Source organism: Cavia porcellus, unplaced genomic scaffold (assembly GCF_034190915.1).
Source record: "Cavia porcellus strain 051 isolate PalLab524CR breed Dunkin Hartley unplaced genomic scaffold, mCavPor4.1 scaffold_4, whole genome shotgun sequence".
NCBI classification, from domain to species: domain Eukaryota; kingdom Metazoa; phylum Chordata; class Mammalia; order Rodentia; family Caviidae; genus Cavia; species Cavia porcellus.
Window position 1 is genome coordinate 10,530,091 of NW_026947487.1, and position 17,732 is coordinate 10,547,822.

General features: G+C 49.5%; 1 long non-coding RNA gene across 1 annotated transcript; it reads right to left on the reverse strand.

Moving 5' to 3' along the window:
- Positions 1 to 223: 223 nt before the first annotated feature.
- LOC134475659 (uncharacterized) lies at positions 224 to 15,877 on the reverse strand. Its single transcript, XR_010046838.1, has 3 exons — positions 11,346 to 15,877; positions 11,173 to 11,201; positions 224 to 6,963 (listed from the first exon to the last, which is right to left on the reverse strand). It is a non-coding gene; the product is annotated as an uncharacterized LOC134475659 (long non-coding RNA).
- Between the last annotated feature and the right edge of the window lie 1,855 nt (positions 15,878 to 17,732).

The following is a 17,732-nucleotide window of genomic DNA, read 5'->3' on the forward strand; positions in this document are numbered from 1 at the left end:
GGATAACGCCGCACGGCGGCCCCATACTGATCAGCCAGTTGAATCAGGCAAAGTCAAAGTCGCAGTCTCTCATTTTCGTTTCCCCATCGTGTATTTGATAGATAAAATTCATATGCATGCTCTAGGTCTAGGTAGGCCGGAGTACGTAGTTGCATTTTCTCGTGTTAGTTCCCCAAGTCACAAGCCCCATGAGGGAACGCAGAAAAAGCCAGAGGACACAGCATACATAGTGATAAATATTTTCAAGTGAATAGTGGGCTCTCCTGCCCTTGGGTTTCACGGGAGATATTGTCTGCTAAGGTTGTTTGCAATACAACATCCTATAAAAGATCGTCTGGACCAAACTACTCCTGTTCTTCAGAAACTCACAAGCCCCAGGAAGAATCATTTCCCAAAGATATTAACCTGCATTTTACAATCTTAGCTTCTGGCCAACTTTCCCTTAAGTATTTCCCTTGATCCTCTCCAATAGGATCAGCCAAGGGTGGGACTAAATGTGTTGTTAGGCTCCTATGACATTTAATTAAGACCGCTGCCAGCAGGACTCTAAGCAGCAAGGTAAGATAGGAACCACACCTTGCCAGAGTCTCTGACCAGCCATGTGAACAGATGCCATAAACAATCAAAGTCCCTCAGGGAAACCAGGCAAAGTCCATCTTCTGCCCCTGGACACCTCTTTCCATCTGACCAAGGAAGGAAGCCAGGCAAAGGAGGATGGATTAGGGGCTACCTAGGTTCCATCGTGCCTGCAAGGAAAAAGATTCAGATTATTCTGAGGGTCGAAGTGAGATCAGCTGCCTTCAGGGTCAAACTTCATCCTCCTTTTAACTGGGAGGACTTGCGTGATAGAGAAAACCATCCAAAAGGCACACATAAGTAGAGCCCTCACCCATCTAGGAAGCTCCCATCTGGGGGACTATGTGATCTGCCAGTGGTGTTGACTTAAACCTCTGGTGGTGAACCTACATTACAAGGCCTGCAGTGAGTTGTTCGCATCATTTATAGCTCTAAAAGCTCAAGTGTCACTGACTTAAACCTAAGGCTTCAGATAAAAGCCAAATTCATGTCTGGCTTCCACATAAGAAGCACTATCTCAGGGGTGCATGTGTTGCCCCTAAAAAGAAAATATTATTTAGAATTGTTAGGAACCTCCAGATGGGACCCACATCCATTGGAGAGCAGGATTATTCCCTTCAATGTGGCCTTTCAATGGGTTCGTGACAAGCTGTAAGGTTGTCCCTTGGCTAACTGAGTCTGGTGGAGTCCTTGTTTGCCTGAAGGTCATCTGTCCAGCCCAGTCTGTTGTCTACATCTCTATTCAGGTGACATTGGCTTGCCCCAAGGAATGACAGGGCAAAGTCTGTGAGAATAGGGGTAAGGGACATCCGGACACCTGCTGATGGGCATTTTCCAAGGGAAGTGCGGGAGCTGGGGCCAAGGGGATGGGAACCAAGAGCCAAAGGGAAGTGAGTGGCACACCTAGCAGTCCCCACAAGCTCCCGCTCAACTCAGACTAGTGTGGGAGGCAGGAGTGAGATCCTTGATCAAACATGCAGAAACCCAAGCAGTCCCTGTGTTGGCATATATAGGCCACCAAGGACCTGGATGATCTGTGACCACAACCAGGCGGTCACTATACAAAGGACCTAAGATCATATTGGTCCCATCAAGAATGCAGGTGGCTGAGCCAGGATTAAGTGGTCTTCCCAGACCTCCACTTGCCAAGCTGAGTATCGCCCTTGGGAACAAAAAGATACTTCCAGCCTAGGAGTAGTCAGGACAGAATCCTGAGTTTCCAAAATCAATCTGATTATGCAATGAAGCAAGATCAAAAATCAGGAGGGAAGGGGGAGGTGAGGATGGAAAGGGAGGAGCTAAGGCCGCCACTGTAGCTACCGGGAACAAGGTAACCTGCCATCTCTCATCTCAGTCATCTGCCTTTGGATCACTCCCTAGTCAGGAGCAAGCTCCCTTGGTGGACCTTTGAGTAGCTCTCATAGCATGAGGCCAAGTCTGTGCAAAGATTAAAATTTGCATCTCTCAAGAGTGGAGCCACCATTAGTTTTGAAATGACAGTTTTTCCATCCATCACAGGACTATGCACCTCCTGACCCCCTTCTTGGGCATCTTGCCACCTTGCTGCTCACTCAAAACCATGCTAGGAGGGCCTCCAGTGGCAAAGATCAGCTCCCCGAATTGCTGGTTATATCTGACCCAAGATGCGCAGGAGGCTTTCTAGAGATGCGTGCACTGGGTATCCTTCCAGGAAGCTTCTGTGATAGTAACTGAATTGAAGATGGAAAGAAAGAAGGGGAAATGAGGAAGCCTGTATTCCCTGGTCAGGAGCCGCACTGCTAACTTCCCAGAGGGAAGGTGTTGCTGCAGGAATTAGAGGGTGCGTCAGGGGCTGCTCAGGAAGTTGTACCAGGGCAAAGGGATGGTGTCTTCCCAGCTTCCCAGCTCTCTCCCCCACTGCCTCCAGGAATGTGACGTGCTACAGGCAGGCTGGTGAAAGGCTGGCAGTGGGCCTCAGCTTGAAACAAAGTCCTTGGTGGTTGTCTTTGAAGATGCCAGGCAGCATTATTGAGGGGCAGGATAGAGCAGGCAGGAGCAGCCCCCCCCCATAGTGCACCCCACCACTACTAGCTACTAACCAACAATTAGCCTGACCTTTTCCTGAGAAATTACACCCACTGCAACTTCCACTGCTGCTCTGCCTAATTTGCTGCACCGCTGGGGGGAAGACAGCCCTGAAGAGGAAGAAAAAGCAGCTGCTTTATTTCCACCATCAAAGGCAGAGCTGGATGGTGCATGGTGATTTTCAAGGCAATTCAAAATTAACTTCAGATTAGCAAGTGCCGGCTCCCTCCTTCCTACCTCGCTCCTTCCTGGGTTCTCGCCCTCTCTGCCCTGAGCCTAACTTTGCTCAGGCAGCAGAACTGCTCTCAGCCTGCATGTGCTCCACTCTGAAGCCAAGCCCTGCATTTCCACTTTACCCCTTCATCCCTCTGGGCAGTGCTTCCCACTTCCTACAAAGGCATCAAACACCAAGCGTGCTCTTGTTCCAAAAAGCAGCCGTGAGGTGCAAAAGGGCTTCCTAGCCAAGAGGCTGCTGCTGGTGTGTGTTTGCAGGAGATAATCAGCCATCGGGCAGGTAGGGTGTGTCAGGCACAGCGATGCATTCCTTAGTGCTCCCCAGCTGGGCAAGGAAATGGCAGGGAGAGAAGGGCAGAGAATCAGGACACGCAAGGGAGATTGCATTTCAATCTGTTAAGAGCCTGTGTATCCCAGCATCCCACCTGCAGAATTCCAGCAGCCCAGGCCTCTATGAGTGTTGTCCCTAGGCCCCTTTTCTCTGCCCTGTCTCCCTTGCTACAAGTCAGCTCCACAACAAAAGGGACCTCACCCCACCCTAGGGCCCTGCAAAAGCCCGACCCAAGTCCTCCAGATGTTCTGACCACAGCCAAGACTCCATCACTACTTGTAAACTGGATGATGGCTTCCTTCAGATGGTGCAAGAGCTTGTTTTTCTCTGAATGGCCCAAGAAAGCACACATGTGAAAAATATTTCCAACCTCATCTTTGTTTCTACTTACCCCGGAGCGGTAGACGTGTAACCAAATTTCCCTTCATTGTTCCACTGAGGGCCAGGCAGTTTCCGGTGCAAATATAAATTCAGTGATGAGGCCGTCTCCCTTCTGTGCCATAACTAACTCACTTAGAAGATGGAGACGTAAGTCCTGCCCTCCTGAGTTTCCTCTGGTTGAGATCCAGCTGGGATGCACCATAGTCAGGACAACCTAGGCTCCCAGGCCCTGGGACCTTGCAGATAATTTATGTGGAGAAATTTCTCCAACACAGACACCCCCGGCCAGGCTACACTGTGTAGAGGCAGCTTTGAACAACACACAACCCCAGCCTGCACGAGGGAGGCACCGCTTGGAATCCAGCTTGGACTGTTGTCCCTATGAGAACTGAGCTAGAGGGACCCAGCAGACCTCCCTGGGAAGGTGGCCATGAGCCTAGGCTCAGGTTCCGGGGAGATCATGCCAAGCACTTGGGCAAGCATGATTGTGATCTGTTTGAGGAGTGGAAAGGGATGCAGTATAGTGAGGGCACAGCCAGCCAGGAAAAAGGGAGCTTGGAGGAGACGAGGATGATTATTCCATGGGGATTTGTGTCCACGGTAAGCAGTGGGAACATTGCTTTTGGGTGTAACAAGACGTGATTAAAGAGCTTTGCTTAGGAGTATGCTGGAAGCTGCTCTAGCTATGGAGTGGAACACAGCAGGCAGAACAGCTCGGATGGAGAGTTGGGAAGTTGTGATGGTCCATCAGGGAAGGTCCACTGGCTTGGCTAGAGATGGAGGTAAGGTGGAAAGAAATGGACAGATTCAGGATGTAATTCAGACATGGAGCTGGTGAGTCCTACTAATGGATTGCAACGTGGGGAGCAGAGGGTGTTAGCACCGGTCACTGGGACAGAAGACCTGACAAGGACCCAGTTGCAGAAGAGGATCTACCTCAGTAAAGTGACCAGAGTGGGGTAACTGTTGTCACCCTGCTCCTCACTGTCACCACTGGAGTGGAGATCGATTTGCCTACAGGGCTGACCCTTCATCCTCCTGCTACCTGGATGAAAGCTCACAGCTTGACCTCACTAGAAACTGCCTATCCTGAGGTCACACTTCCTCCCAAGTAGCCCTGGCTGCCGACTGTCCATGTGTGGGTTCCCAGCCCTGCCTTGGGTTGGGAGACCACTGTGATGGTCTCTTAACTCTAGATCCCAGGATGGGCCTCACTGGGGCTTCGCTAAAGCCGTGGTGCTGGACACCTTGTCCGTGAGGCCACCCTGATTCCTCTCTTCCTCATGGGGACATCTCCCACAGGTGGCCCAACTGCTCAAACCACACCCAGGCTGGGCTGGAGAACCTAGTCTAAGACAGCTATGGTATTGTCTCCAGCATTATCACCAGGTCACTTTCCAGCCGAGCACCTATCCCGAAGGGATCTGAAAGAGCCCTTTCAGGCTTCTCCAGCACCTCCTGTCTGAAATGCCCAGATCACCAGACCCTGTCCCCCTCAAAGGTCCTTCAGAAGACATGGGCCCATACCCGAGAGCTGCAAGACATGTGGTAAGGACAGAGGCTACCACCTAAACCCTATCCCCAGAGGGCAGGAAATGGTGAGACAACAGCATGGCCTGCTCCCTTGTGTGGTCAAAGCAAACCATCCCTATTTGTCCTCCTGTGGTCACATAGGAGCCAAGTTTGTAAGAACCGTGCTTTCGTTTGCGTGTGTGTGCATATGTGTACGGGTGTGTGTGCTTGCATATGCATGCGTGCACATGTGTGGCACATGCCCACATGTTACAGATGCACAATGTACTTGTAGCTGAACGGATGTAGGGCCATCACACCTGACTGTGCAAGAGGGTATCCTCCTCGGCTTGCCGAACAGCACCCTGCTGCAGGTAGCCCTGCCCTGAGCGGCTCCTGCCTCTGATTTGCACAGAGGCTTTGAGGGAACAGAAGCAAGGGGCCACCATCCACCCTGGGGGGCAGCTCCACATTGCCCTGTGCCTCTCTACTTCGTGTCCTCCTGTGAACCCCTGGGTATTGGCTGCTGCCCCTCCTCCCCTGCCAGGCTCCCTCCCGCCAGCACTGTGGGCAGGCAGAGGGGGAGGGATTGCATCCAAACCACTGCTTCCTGTTCCTGGCACCCCTGCCACACTTCCCCCCAGCAGCCACAGGTGACTCCAGTTCACCCCCTTTGGGGCAGATGCAACCACAGCACATGGGCCTCAGGGACATCAGCCCAGCCCGCCCACACCCCAACCTCAGAGTTTAGCTCCCAGCCCTGCAGCATCTTCTGCAAACTTTCAAGTTCAGTAACTTTACCCGCTCTTGTGCTAATGTGGAAATGGCTTCTTTTTGCATGTCCTATCTCTGTATGGCCTCAATGGCCACTTGGGTAACTCAAGGTGAACCAGTCAGCCTGAACCCTGGGCTTTGCTAGATGCAAAAGTAAGCTTCCCCGGGACCGATGTTCAAGGTACCTCATAGCCTCTCCTGCTCCAGCTCTGGCCCCATGATGCAGGCTCAGTCACAGCAGGCCTGGTTCTAAGTAACTACTTCTTAATGCCTGAAATACCTCTGCTTCTTGCTCCCTCACTGTGAGGCATATGGTTGCAGAGATCTCTGGCAGCCGTTTTGTGACCGTGAAACAAGCCACCCTGAGATTAGCAGGTATCCCTAGAAGGACTCAGTCAAGAGAACAGCATAGCCAACATCCTGACTGTGCCAAAACCCACACTGCTTTACTGTTGGATCCTGTGTATGTTTCCTCCTGTGTTTTGCAGTCCCTCAATCATCTTTCTGTTTCATACATAGCTAAACTAAGGCCCAGCCCTGGGCTTGCAGGACCCTGGTCTTTTGTCTACCAGACCAGTGTTCTTCCATAAGCCGTGAAACCTCTCACACCACACCGCAGGCAGCAACAGCGCCCCATCAGTGTTTGTTGACTGGGTTAACTACTGAAGGAGAAAAGGATCAGAGGGAAGTTGAGGCAGGGTTCCAGGGTGAGCAAGAGTTTGGAGTGAGAGAGAGATGACACAGAGGGGTTCAGGGAGAAGAAACGTCTAAGAGTCACGTGATCATATTTGCAGTTCAGGAAGCTTCATTGAGCTCCAGGCTTGGCAGACAAACCTCTCCTTGACTCTGGGTCCATAAACCACACAGATCCAAAAGTACATGAAGCAACTGAAAGTGCTCATGAAGAGCTTGGCGTGCCACATGCAGTCAGGGGCTCCTCATCATAGGCGTGCGGAGTGACTGGTGGCTCCAGTTTCTGAATTCCCACGCCGGGCATGTCGTGACGAGACCCACTCCTGGGCTGTGAGAGCTGGCGGCACTGTCAGGAAGCCTGGGTTCGGTGTGCCTCTCGCCTGGTAGCCTCCGCTTTCCTTACGTGATGTGTGACAGAAACACACAGTTGCAATTTTAAAAATTTATCGCCGTGAAGACACTGGCCCGTGAATCCCCCTCCACATTCTCTCTGGCTTCAGACACATTTATCCTGTCTTTCTTGCTGCTTCCTGAAGCAGGTTCTGGAAGCCCTCTTCTGTGAATGTCTCACTTATGCTGATGCACCTGCTTCAACGTTCTGAATTAATTCAAAACATTTACTTTTCATGACCATTTTGATTTGGGGGAAGAGCCAGAAATCACCCTGTGCCAGATCCAGTGAGTAGGGTGGATGGTGGTACTGTGTAGTGTTTCCGTGAGTCTGGCTGTCTGTTGTTAGCACTTAGCAGCCACACCCACCAGGTTGTTTTTTTTTTTTTTTTAATTGCACTGTTAAAGACACCTAGGAAAGAGGACTTCCAGAACTGCTTCAGAAAGAGGCGAGAATGATGGGCTAGTACATTCAGAAGCAAGGGGGAAATAGTGTTAAAGGGGATTGATTCATGGCAGTGTGTCTTTTGTTATAATCAATTTTTATTTTTATTTACTTATTATTTATTTACTTTTGTTGTTGTTTTAGACAGGCTCTCACCTGCAGACTTAGCTGGCCTTGAACTCACTGGAGAGCCCAGGCTGACCATGAACTCTCAGTGATCCTCTTGCCTCAGTCTCCTAAGTGCAAGGATTACAGGCATGCACCCTCATACCCAACTATAATACATTTTTAAAAATGTAAATATTCACAGTATGTGGTAATCACACCACATATGAAAACACAAAATAAAACAAACCCTCTCTGCCTTACCTTTGGACCATGTTTCAATATTTAGAAGTGCTGGGTTTTAGAGACATTGCATGGGACACACTACACTACAGAACAGCCCACGGGTTCTGGGTTGCAATCAAATGCATTAATATTTCTGGAGGGAAACATATATAGATATTTACAGTCAATGGACTAACTAAGACCATAAATAACTCACATCTATCCTCACTTGCCAGCTGTATAAGTTTATTGGTGGTGAGAACTTTGGGGATTTTTGGAACTGGAGGTAGGGGATGTGGTTCATAGCAGAGACCCATTGGGAGAACTGAATGAGGCATTCCTCAGTGTGTCAGCAGTGTGGCATTTCTCTTGCTCCTTCATGAGCACATCCCCAGTGGGCTCCAAATGAACCTTCCCATCCCGACCCTGAGAAAGGCGATTCTCTTGGGGCCTCCTCTAAGACCTGTTAATTGAGGTCAAGCTGCCACCAACCATCTGATACTACCAATACTAGAGTCCTCTTTACTGAGCTCAGGGTCCATGGAAGAACATGCTGGTAACCAGAATTCTGTGACCAGCCTCTCCGTCACTGATGGTCGAACCCTTCTCTCTGCTCACTTTCCAAGAATGGTTTTCCTTTCACCCTTCAGGTTTCACCACAGGAAGCCAAGCCAGGTGTATAGGACTCAGCTGCAGATTTCAGTGCTAGGTTAAGGTCAAGATCACCAAAGTGAACCTTTATCACACCACACAGAAACCAGATACAGGACTGGGCTGGGGTGACAAACCCAAGGCACCTCTGAAATGAGAGAAATCCTAGCTACTACCATGCCTTACTCCTTTCCTGTTCCTCCTCTGATCTGTGAAATGAGGCCAGTGCCAGAGATTTTAACCAGGACAAGGTAGCTGGAGCAGAGAAGGCTGGCCAACAGGACGTATTGAGTATCTACTGCCACCTTACACAGACTCTTTGAAATAAATGATTTAAAGCATAGCCATCACTTGATATCCCCCACTGGCACTGACTAGCAAAAATAAAAACCCAAAAGAAGGGCTGGAGTAGCAGACTTTTTCCTTGGCCTCCAAGAATCTCCCACCAAACACTAAGAAATGGCTCACCACAGGAGTTATTAACTCTGACTCAGCCAGGAAGGTGGAGATTCTGGAGGTCACCACTCTCTGTCCCTTGGATGTGGTCCAGGGACCTGAAACCAGGGCCTAGGGTCACAAAGCCAGCATGCCTGATTTTCTCAGTTCCAATAAGGGTGTGTAAGCAGAATAAGCAACTTAACCTCATCTCTGTTTCCAAATTTCAGCTTGAAGGCATTTAATGGGTTGAACTAAATTCACAATCAGATATCTAGCTGCAAGGGAGTCAAGACAATGTACTGCTACTGTTATTTTTTTCATCCTTTGCAATAAAGGAAGATTTGCTAGGAGGAGGTAAGAATGAGCGCTGAGGATCATAAGATGATCCTTTCCTTGAGTCCCATCTAAGGCTTTGACAGAAGGTGTGTAGAGAGACAGTGGGAAACTCAATCCAGGTGTCAGTGTCAGGACCTGGTGTACAGCATAGGCAAACCTCATGGTCCCACCTTACAATTTTATGCCTTATAGGAGCTCACAGCTCTGCATAGTGCACTGCTGATGGAGGCCCAGGAACTTCTGCCTCATAGTGTTTTTTTTAAACCCCTCATAGTCTTTGAGCATTAAAGAGACCAGTGCATGATGTGACTAAGCCATACCTCCTGTCACCCTATTCCCAGACTCTGAATGTGAAGCCTGAAATGTAAATGGATGATAGCTAGCAGGGATTTCTTTTCTCAAAAGTTTAGTCCCATTTCTGCAGCTATGTCAGGAATATTCATTTGCTGTGACAGTTAAACTTGATTGGCAACTTGATTGGCTGGAGAACCACTCAGAGGATTAATAAAACACACTTCTGGATATGTCTGGGTGAGTCATAGAGACATGACCTTGGGGACTCTATCTGCTTCCTGGTCACTTCCTCTCTGATACTGTTCCATTGCTCTATTTCCAGGCCACCATGAACTAAGCAGCTTTGCTCTGCTCTTCCCTTCTGCTGTGATATTTCTACCATGGATCTAGTTAACCATGGATTGAATCCCCTAATGCAATGAACCAAGTTAAACCTCTACCTAGAAATTGTGATACTGGATATTTTGTCCTGGCAACTGGAAAGCTGACCAATACACTTGGTTACTGTGTCTGCCTAAGATTCTTTGCCATTTCACCTAAGCACTTCTCCAGTATCTCCCACATTAAGCATCTGTTCTAACCCTTTGCTAGAATATATGTGGCTTCCCACTGTAAACAGGTACACCTAGCTCCTTTAAATTTAAATGACTGGAAGTCCTCTAGATTCACATGACCAGAACCACAAATCCTTGCTCTGTGGCTGACCAAGGTCTCCCCCAAACCTCACTGGACTCCCTGATCAGGGACCAAGACCTGAGCATGTCTCAGCCTTGGGCCATCTTCCTAGTATACCTGTTCCACCCATGATCTAGCCATGAAGCCCAGCCTCATCTGCAAACCTACACAGAGCAGCTGACACAGAGCCTCAGGTGGGACAGGACAGGTGTCCTGAGAAGATTTTGAGCACATTGCCTGACAACCACCCAATGGCTTCACTCTTGTTCTTTTCTTTTCTTTTTGTTGGGATGGGGAGGTTGAGACAGGGATGGGGAGGTTGAGACAGGGTCCCTATGCAGTTCATGCTAGCCTTGAACTCAGTGCATAACCCACGCTGACCTCAAATTTGTGGTGATCCTCCTGCCTCAGCTGCCCAAGAGCAGGAATTACAGGCATGTGCCACTATGCCTGTATTTTTTAACAGAAAAGTGAAAATGTGTTAGAGAACCACTCTGACTCTTAAAAACTTTTTGACTGCCGTCCCTCAACAGCCACATATGTTTCGAGTGGGTCCACCACCCACAGAACATCCCAGCATCTCATCAGCTTGACAGCTGCTGTGTCTTCCTCCTCCTCCTCTGTTTTTCATCTTCCTTAAATTCATTCTTACTCCCCCATCTCAGGAGCCAAAGTTGAGATTTTCTCATCTTTACTGTGAAGGCAACTTGTTATTTGAGGGTCCAGCTGACATTTTTGTTCTCAGAGTCTCTCTCTAGCCCAGTGACTTATCAAGGAAATTTCTCAAAGACAGCTTTTATCTCTTACTGGATTTTCACTCTAGCTGTTAGAACATTAAATGTTACACCTCATTGCTGCCATGTGTACCAACTTTCATACATGCAGAAATATCTTATGCATTGCAATAAAATCATATCTCCTAATGTCTTCATATAGTGAGAACCATGCCTATAAAACCACATGCCTCAGTGTCTTCATATAGAGACAAACTCTGCCTAGAAGTTCTTTAAAGTGAGTGTGCAAGTAGCTCAGTGGTATAAGCACTTACCTGGCAAGTGCGAGTCCTGAGTTCAATCCCTGGTACCAAAAAACAAGAAACTAAGATGAGTGTAGAAGTCCTGTCTTCGAAAAACAAGAACAACAGAAGCCTCCTGTGTTCACACAGCTGTGAAATGACTCGCCCTCCCTTCCCTGTGTACCCCCTCATCGCTGAATCCTTACCTTTCTTGGTGCTGCCCAGCCCAGATGTGCCACACAGCACATGGGGTGTACATCAACCACAGGACAGTGGAACCTGACTCTGTGTGTGTTTTCAGGGAACACAGAGAGCCAAGAGAACGTATCCCAGAAGGGCTACGCGGGCTGGCCTCCCACTAGCTGACACACGTGGTTTCTTTCAAATGAGGCAGCCAAGATGGGGATGGGAAATGAACAAGGCAGTGCTCTGAAGAAAAGTCCCCATCCTCTATGTCTCACACATACCAGCTAATCTAGGTGTGGACCTGTGCAGGGATGGCCCACTCTCATCGATGCCATCACCAAATAATACACTGTCCTGTGCACTCTACATGAGTAACATCCCGGGCTCCCCCCTAGATGCAGTAGGGCTGCCCACCCCTCAGCAGGGGATAACCAAACACATTTCTAGAATGTTCTCCACAAGCAATTTTCTCCCAGTTGAGAGCCCAGTGCTCTGTACCTATATAGACACAAACCGTACACACCGAAACATATACATCCATACAAACAATGAAATATTTGTATGTTTTTACTTTAAATTGGCATCTGGTATAAACTTTTCACTCACTAAGCATATGCACTGACAGAAATGTGACATATTTTCTTCCATTTCTCTTTAAAATTAATGTCATCTGTGATAATAGTGACATTTGTGGTGACTAAAAATTAGAGCCATTTTATCTTTCTAGAGATGGCACTTACCAGCAAGGAGAGGGGTTTGAGGTTTGCTTTGCTTTCGGTGGCTCTTTCTACTCTGGCCACTGGCCCTTCAAGTTATGAGAGCCCAGATGGACAGATGAGGAGCCACTGTGCCCTACACCAGTTCCATCAGGCAAGACCTCCCATCATCTCCATGCAAGTCAACACACGAGGATAAAAAGGCAGGTTCGTGCCCTTCCTAAATCAGGCTTACTACAGTGCACTAGTCAGGATATGCTAAGCTAGGAGGCAGTAACAAATAGTACCATCACTCAACAGCAGGCATTCGAGGCATCTGGTATTTGTTTCTTTCCCCAGCTTTATGGCAGCTACAGGTCATGCTCTGTGTGGCTGTTGACTCATCTTATGACCCAGACTGACTAAGTGACCGTATGGCAAACAGCAGAAGCACACATTCACTGTGAAAGTGTCTACTCCAAGGGGGTGTCACCTCAGCTCACATTTCAGTGACCCTGAAAAGGCCCATGCCCGCACTTCAACAGGTGGGGAAGACACTGCCTCTGCAGGAAGGAGGTCGGAAGCAACTGGGCTGACCTCCTGCACCATCCCTGGGGGCTCCCAGCCCAGCCCAGCCCCAGCCCCAGCCCTACCCTGCTTGATCCCCACACTTTCATCCCTTCAGTTTGGGGTTTCGCAAATTTCTCTCTTCTTCTACCCCCAGTAGGAAAATTGTCAGAATCTTCCTTTTTTATTTAGCCACCATCTTCCTGATCTTGTTCCTTTCTTTAATAATAATCAAGAAGTTTTCAAACATTTCTAAACCCGGAGTACAGTTTTCACTGAGGTTGCACAGATTGCCTTCCAATTCCAAACACATAAGATTTATGACTTGGAGTTGTTTAGAAAGAAAGTCTGCTGCAGGGTTCCTAGACAGGGTGCTGCTGACATTCGCAGCTGGACATGTCTCTGTTGTGGGGCAGTCTTGTGCACTGTGGGGTATTTAGCAGCATTGTGGGGTACTACTCACTGGATACTTGAAGTACCCCAAGTTATAACAACCAAATTGTGTCCAGATTGTCACACATCCCCCAAGAGGAGGGGGCCAAAACTGTGAATGGCTCGCTTTCCCTTCCCCAACTTATTGAGTGCTTGCTAAGAATCCACTCATCTATCCAGAGCAAAATTAGAAACTAAATTCAACATAACACGGTATTTGCACAACCCCGAGCACAAGGCGATGGGCCCCCGAAAGGGAAGCCCTGGCTGGGGTTCGCAGAGGACACGTTTAAATCTGAGGAAAGCTGGAAAGTAATGCAGTTCATACAGCACATTGTGCTTTGCAGATCACTCTCATGTTTTGTCTCCCTTGAACCCGAAGTGACACTGAGAGACTATCGTTGCTCCCCACAGTTTACAAATGAGGAAAGCGAGGCTCCAAAGACTTCCTTAAATCATGGCAGTACTAGAATAAGGATTTGGGGACCCTAATTCCAAAACTGATTCTTCTGGGGCCTGTGCAAAAACTCAAGGAGACCCAGGGAGCCAGGAGTGTTTATCAATGGCACTAAACGGTGATAACGCTCTCTGCACCCGTGTATATCCAGATATAAGTGTCTTGGCCTCAGAAAAGATGAGGACTTTCTTACCAAAAATGCAAAGAGAAAGACAAAAAGTCAACCTTTTTCATTTCAAAATAAACGTTCGGTACTCCTAGTAGATTCAAGTTCTAGAAAGTTAAAGCTGTCAGTTTGCAAAAACTGTTCTCAGTACTAAGTGCTTACCTATAGAATCACCTGGCGTAGCTCTGAAGGAGCTGAGGCAGAGAGTGTGGCTTAGAAGAGAGGTGGAGTCACTGCTGTGCTGTGGAGATCAGATACAGACAACCAGGGGCAGGAGAGGAAAGGGCCACAGAGCGGTGAGGCGGGGGAAGGAGCCGTGTTCCCTGCTCCTCTTCTGGCTCAAATTGCAGTGGGAGAGGAAGTCAGAGAACCAGAAGTCTTTGTCAAGTTTGAAAAGTGAGAAAGGAAGAACCCATGGACAATAGCACACCTTGGAGAGAGACCCACGTCCAGCCTGCATGGGGGTCGCATTCAAAGCACTCTGTGCCCACCATTGATCCTGCAGTGTTGGGTTGTGTTTGCACTTACGAGTCCCAAGGACACATCTGGTGTACACAGAGATGTGGCCCAGGAAGTGAGTTAGGCAGACCACAAACCTGTACTGTCAACAGTGGCCACAGAGGAGGCTTGTAGAGGCCTCTTGCTGCTCCTGCTTCCAAGTCTCTGAGCCTCTTGAGGCTTGCTGCTTGCTTGATTAGTGCTTTAAATCCTCTATTTGTCAACAGACCCCCATCTAGACCCACAAAAAGAAGTCCCAGTGTGACCCCCCACATCACCCGGACCCAGCACCAGCTCGGTGATACAGCCCATTCTCCAGAAGCCCCAAAGGTGCCACCTGGGCTTATCGGGTCGCCCACCTGGTAGCATTTGTAGGAGATGCAGCTTATCAACTTTTACTTTTTTCCTGGTGCAATTTCAAACTAAATGCTAGGTACTGTTTTTGGAGGACCGTAAAGACTTGGTCTCAGCTCCTTCACCTTTTTTGAATGAGATTCCTGACACATGGTACAACTGTGTCATAGACACCTGCAGGTGAGGGCCATACAAAACCCTGATGCAAACCTAAGAAACAAAACAAAAAGCTTTTATCTTTGCCCCCTGTGGCACAGAACCATTGGACAGAGCTCTTCCTGATTCTGCAGCTGGGGAATGTCTGTCCCTACCCTTTGAGTCCATGAGGCTATATATTGAGATGACAGGGCCCCGGGTGGGAGGAGGCAGGCACATTGGACCATTTGTGCTATCACCAAAAAGTTAAAAATTAAAAACAAAGCCAAATGAAGTACTGCGGCCCCTCCTCGTTGCTTGTTGACAGGAAGTGACAGAAAATAGTGCTGACCCAGCTGAAAGCGGCAGGATTTGAAGTCGACATCAGAGTTCCACACACCATATTTCGGACTTGCAAATGCCTTCCAAAAATAGCCAGAGTGTCCTTATTAAGCCCAGCTTGCAATGCAGCCTTACTTAGCGCCGTCTGCTCCAGCGCTGTATAATTCATGGCCTTGCCTTACGGAGTTAGGAGGAATCAGAACCGTAACCAGCCCATGAACCCAAACTGACATTTTAGGGACTTCCAAAGGAGCACAGAGAAAGCTGGAATCTGACCAGCTTGTCCGCTCTGTCCTGAGTGATGCTAGGGCCAGCCTTCCTTCAACGAGCACAGGCCCCTCTGTCTGTATCCACGCTGCAGGCCTTGGGCCCGGCAAAGGGGAACTGTGACCTGGTCACAGGTTTATGCTCAGCCATGGCCTGACAATCTCTGGTAACAGCTCAGAACATAAGCCTGCAGGCCTGTAGTTTCACTGATAGCCAGGAAGGATGAACCAGATCTTGGTGACAATCACCATGGTTACCCCATAAGAGCTCTCCCCACCTGTGGAGTCCTCACCCATAAACTGGTACCTGTCACCCCCACCATACCTCAGGCAAGTGGGAATGATGACCCAGCTCCTGGGGTACGGGGGGGGGGGGAGAGCCTGGGTCCCAGAGCTGGCCTAAAGCCACACAGAGACAGAACGAAGCCCTCGATCTGCACACAGGGGATCTGGCTCTAAAGCCCTGGCTACATAATGCTGTCCACACAGAAGGGAGGCACGATTGTCACAGAAAGAAAGTGACAGAAATGCTATTTACATTTTTAAATCTTGTTTCAAAATTGCTACATGTGTGCATTTTCATAGTGTACATATTGTCACATGAATGTGTGTGTAATGCATAAATAAATACACACGTATGTGTAGCCGACTACGATCGGATTTGTTTTCCTTGACTGTGAGCAGAAACCAAAGCATTTAAAAAAGCAGTGCTCTCAGCACCTTTTGCATGTTGACCCCTGGCCAGGGGTTTCTCCAGAGGGGCTTCAGACAGCCCTCCCTCCTTGGCACCCTTTCTGAGGTTCCTGTCTGAGACGGACCTCCTGCAACCCAGGAGGATGGGAGGGGGGCAATCTCAGGTATCTAATGAGCTCAGGTCCTGGACACCCTTGGGAAAGTCAGAAGAGCTTTCTGGATGAGCTCATAGCTTCCATCATTGTGTACCCAACTTGGCTGGGTGCTGCGAGCTCCTAGCATCTGAAGAGGCTTCCGGAGGCCCTGGCAATGGAATGCAGGCAGAGATTGAACCCCCAAAGCCTCAGCTCCATGGGAGGCAGTCTCCACTGTTGAGGGGATGTAGAGAGACTCTGGAAAATGATTCTAGAAAGTAATGAAGCAGAGAAGAGGGAGAAGAGCACACAGAGCCGGGGCTGGGACAGAGCCCTGTGAGCCTCGGTTTCCTCATCTGTAGAATGAGCATCACCATGAGTTCCTCATACAGTGGTCCCCAAGGATCCATGGTAGCCGCTCAGCACTCAGAACGGCTGCTCATGAGTACACCCCTGCTTCCTTCTGGGCCTTGTGCTTCTCTCTCTCAGAGCAAAGGCAGCCAGGCTGGGGCAGGAGGGATTGCACAACCTGGGTTGTCTCCTCAGGGCCACGGCACAAAGCTTGGCAGAGCTGCAGGTGTAATTGCTAACCAGACATGGAGCTGTTTGAGGTTTGATATCCGAACCTGTACCACAGTAACTTAGAGAGAATCACACACACACAGGCTCCTGCCTCTGCCTCCCAGGAGATCTGGGAAGTGAATTCGGAGTCCAGAGACTGGGGTCCAAGCAGTGTTGTGTGGCCCTGGGCAGGTCACATTCTGTCTCGATGACTGCATCCTCCCCTGTAAAATGGGACTGTTCAGTCTCTAGGCAGTGAGTAGTTAGCTGCCGCTCAGTCTCAGCTTCCAGTGCAAAGGCCTGGTGTAGCGCACCCCTCCACGCTTTCCTGCTGACTTGAAAGCCCGTTGGTATGGGTTCTAAAGCAGGCCTTTCTGACCCTGGTCCTCCCACCCAACACATCCTAGGCCAGTGTGCAAAGCCCAGGAAGGGCAGGTGCTCTCCCCCGACATGGCCAAGGAGAGAACCAAGAAGAGGAACAGAAAGCGTGGAGGAGGAACTTTGCCCTGAAAGAGCCCGGAGCCTATCCAGACTCTCCCACTGGCTGATGGCCTGTCCCCTTGTCACCTCACGATGTACTTGAGAACACTCCCTGCCAGGGTGGTGGTGGAGATGAGCCCCAGTCAGAGAGCAGAGAATGATTTAGACCAATGGGCAGGTGCTGGGGGTGGGTGACAAAGCCTGATGAGCAACCACAGGTGGCCCTGGACTCCAGCACAGAAACCCTGCCACTCTCTGCGGCCCACTACTTAGACACCTGCTGCTGTGCAGGCCTGGCCTCTATGGCCAGTGCAGCACTGTCCCTCCTAGACCGAAAGGGCTTCAAAGGACATTGCATGGAGCTTCACTTCAGCAGAGTCTCTGGGTTTCCCTGAGCCCTGGACACTTGGCTTGGAGCACCGCCTGCTCCCTGACGGCCGCCCCCCGCTGACACACACATGCATGCACCCAGAGATGGACTCTGCCAAGGTCCTGGCACACTGTCCGGGCTGTAGAATGGAGCAGGGAAATCAAAGAAAGATTGGCACCTCCTCCTCCTTTCCTTCTCCCTTCCTCCTTCCTCTCCCCTCCCCAGATGTTCACTGCGTACCCACTGTGTGCCAGCTC